We start from the raw sequence: 3533 nt of genomic DNA, 5'->3' as shown, positions 1-3533 counted from the left end.
CATAAGTTGTCAAGTTCCATGTGTCTGTAATTTCACCAGCACTCTTACCCTTCAAAACCGGAACGCAGTAATGCACACATTACTGCTTGGCGGCAGAAATAGGCAAAGGTGCAGTACTTCCCTCGACGAACTCTTTCACAAGGAGCTCTACTGCTTCTAAAACAATATCAAATATTTTGTATAAATCCGATAATTCTTTTTTTTTTTAATTAATAACTCTTGGTTTCTGGAGTGAAAGATTATTTTGATATTTTCACAGAACGAATAGAACTAAAATAAAACTGGGAACAAAAAATCTGAATCTACAGAATTATTAAGTAATGATGAATAATTTTGTATTTTAGCAATTTTCATCTTAATAATTTTAGAAAAATAATAATAATAATATATAAGGATTTTTTCTGAGTATTCGATCTTTGTATTAATAATTATAACAAACTTGTGGAGTAGTTTCCCAAAAAATAATTGAATATCAATTCAATAAAAATTTAAATACAATGAATAGTGACATCTCTAGCTGGGGCTGGTAGCTGTAAAGGTATCTAATTGTGTGACGAAACATCATAGATGGCGCTACGGCTTTTTAGTCGTTGAAAAACCAAATACAAGGATACCAAGCACAAAGAGAAAATCGTGAGGTCCACTAGTTCGTTCCGTGGCTTAGTTGCTATAATATGAAATAAATGATTCTATTGTATTCTATTCATAAATAAAGGGAATAAGTGTAAAAATTTGCTAATTGCGTGCTCCAAACAAGGCTTCTGTCTCGTGACTTGGAGGGACTCCAATTTGTCTTGGACACGGGCCAATCGGGGCTCCTTGTGTTAATCTTGCTGCTGAAATGGCGATGGGAACGTCATTCAATCTTGACGACTAATTGCACTTCCTGTTTACTACGCAATTGATCAATTTCAAAGTTATAAGTGCCCTTAATTGATAAAAGGTGTTGGTTTTCGTGATTATTACACAGACATAACTGGTTAACGATTAACACATCTCAGTCAGGAGTCAACCATGGAATGAGTGAACAGCCCGAAATATTGGTTTGATTGAAAAAACAAATATATTCGATTTTTGATTCGAAAAAATAGTTGCCTTGTCATTATAAAAGTTATATAAAAAATATAATGCCGTACATATTTCCGCATGAGTTGTTAGTAGAGGCTGCCATTATTTTTTTCGGCACTAGCTTCTGAAAAATGTTTGTTGGCCATTACTGGTTTATAGGTATTGGGCACTCCCAGTAGATTTTCTCATCGGTCCATCGTTATTAAATAAAAACCACATACGTAATACAGAACATAATTGAAAATCGTCAGCTCAAAAACTCGTTAATTTGTTTGCAAGGTGCTCGCTTTATGCAATTTTTTTAAATACAATAACAATTTTCTTTACATTTTGAAAACAAAAAAAAAGAAATGTTATGAATTTCTCGTATTAATCGAGTTCTTAGGTTTTCGCAATTGTTACACATAAGAAATGAAACTATTTTTCCGGATTTCATTCGCGTATAATTGTTTTTCAAACAAACCGACGTTTCGGGCCCTTTACAGTCAACCGTGACCATAGAACCTGTAAAGGGCCCGAAACGTCGGTTTGTTTGAAAAAACAAATATACGCGAATTAAATCCGGAAAAATAGTTTCATTTTCTCGTATTAAATTTGAGGAAAATGTAGTGATAAGGATAGAGAAAGGGATGCTTAGATGGTTCGAACTTGGTATGACAGAAGTTAGTAAGGGCCGAACATTCTGTGACCAAATTGTCGACGTCCTAAAGAAAGGCCAAGAGTTCCTTTAAACGACGCGCATAATGAAAGCACTGACTCGTGTTGATGAGGCGAAAGATGTGTGTTAGAATCGTGTCAAGTGGAAGGCTGTTGTCTCTGCCTACCCAGATGGAATAGAGCGTGTAGTATGTGTATGCAATTTATTTATTTATTACTTTATATTAAAGATATTTATTTACACGGTATTACAGTTTAAGAACTAATTCACAGAGAAACTAAGTTAATGAACGCACACATTCATAACACTGTGTTGAGGGTGCCATGGACACACACATAGAACACACCCAGACTCACAAGAGAAATAAATATAGGTCATACAAATATTTCACCCGGCCCAGGAATCGAACCCGGGACCCCTGTGTAGCAGACCAGTATGGTAACCGTTCGGCCACAGAGGCAGTTGAATAATAAAAAAAAAATCTTATAATAATACACTCGATTTATCCAGCATTCATCATCATTCATTTCAAAGAATCTCAAGCATTCACAACAAACAGTCGCCCATCGCCACGCAAGAAGATCACTCCGGTGCTGATGCCAAGAGTTCTTTGAGCATTGTTAGTCCAAGGAGCAGCGGTAAGTTTCCACACTTTACACGCTGAAGGCACTGCGAATGGTTCACGACGTCGTACTCTAACAAGTATTGTGGACCGTCTGGGACAAATAACCTTACCTACTTACTGAGACAAATAACCTTACCTAATTACTGGGACAAACAACGTTGCCCCACGAGTTCATGGCAGTCCAAATCGCCGCGTAAAACCTGACAAACAGACACTAGCAAGTTGTTGTTTCGTCTCACCTCAAGAGAATGATATTGAAGAGTCCCCAGTAAATAATTCATAGGATACAGAAACTACTCCAGTACATTTTTTTTGTATAAAAATCTAAGGAAATCCTTTTGGGCCTTTTCTATTTGCTTCATGCGGGTGTCACGTAAACGACGAAGCCTCAAGCTTGCTTCTTACTAAAGCATTCTCTCTTCTCAGCTTACCATTCAATATTACCATAGTATAATAAGAGCAAGTAAGGCATTCCCGCATGTTCGGCGCGTAAATACTTACACATCGTTCGAAGCGTAGGGTTGTTACATTATTATTTTAAATTGTACTTACAGGCTGTAAAATATTTAAAAAAAAATGAGGTTTTATTACTGTCTATGATGAAATAACCTTTATTGAATGCGGTAGGTACTTATGCGTTGATATTTTTATACCAGCATTGAAGGTTGGTTATTTTGATTATGAACTACAATGCAATGCGACTGCACCGCAAGATTATGCAAATGTGTGCGACACGGCGCGCGGTGGGCGTGCACGTGCACATATAAGCTGCGCTGCTACGTTTGTATGGTGTTGCATATTTGTCCTATTACACTAGGGTAAGACTCTGTAAATTATAAGTAATTCTAGAACTCTTTATTCTTTGCAGGTATACCACCTTCTTTGAAGCTCGCTAATGCATTTACCCGGCCGCAGCATTTAAACAATTCAGCAAAAGAAGTTTAATTACGAGAAAAGGCGTTTTAAGAAATCATAGATAAAAAGACGACAATCACAGAAAAGTGAGCGCTGCAAAAGCAAAAATGTAAAAAGCCTGGGGCAGTCCAGCGACAGATAAAACAGGATATACTTTATAAGAAGTTATCTGCCGTCTGTGCGCGAGCGGAGTCAGCTTTCTGCAAGACCGAACCGGTAAACCTGTTACTGAAGCTACTACACAAATATTGGATTTACTTCCACTTG

This window comes from Hyposmocoma kahamanoa, unplaced genomic scaffold, assembly GCF_003589595.1.
Source record: "Hyposmocoma kahamanoa isolate Upper Pololo Valley unplaced genomic scaffold, ASM358959v1 86, whole genome shotgun sequence".
Classification (NCBI taxonomy): Eukaryota; Metazoa; Arthropoda; class Insecta; order Lepidoptera; family Cosmopterigidae; genus Hyposmocoma; species Hyposmocoma kahamanoa.
The sequence above is the reverse complement of the archived record's forward strand: the minus strand, read 5'-3'. Positions refer to the sequence as shown.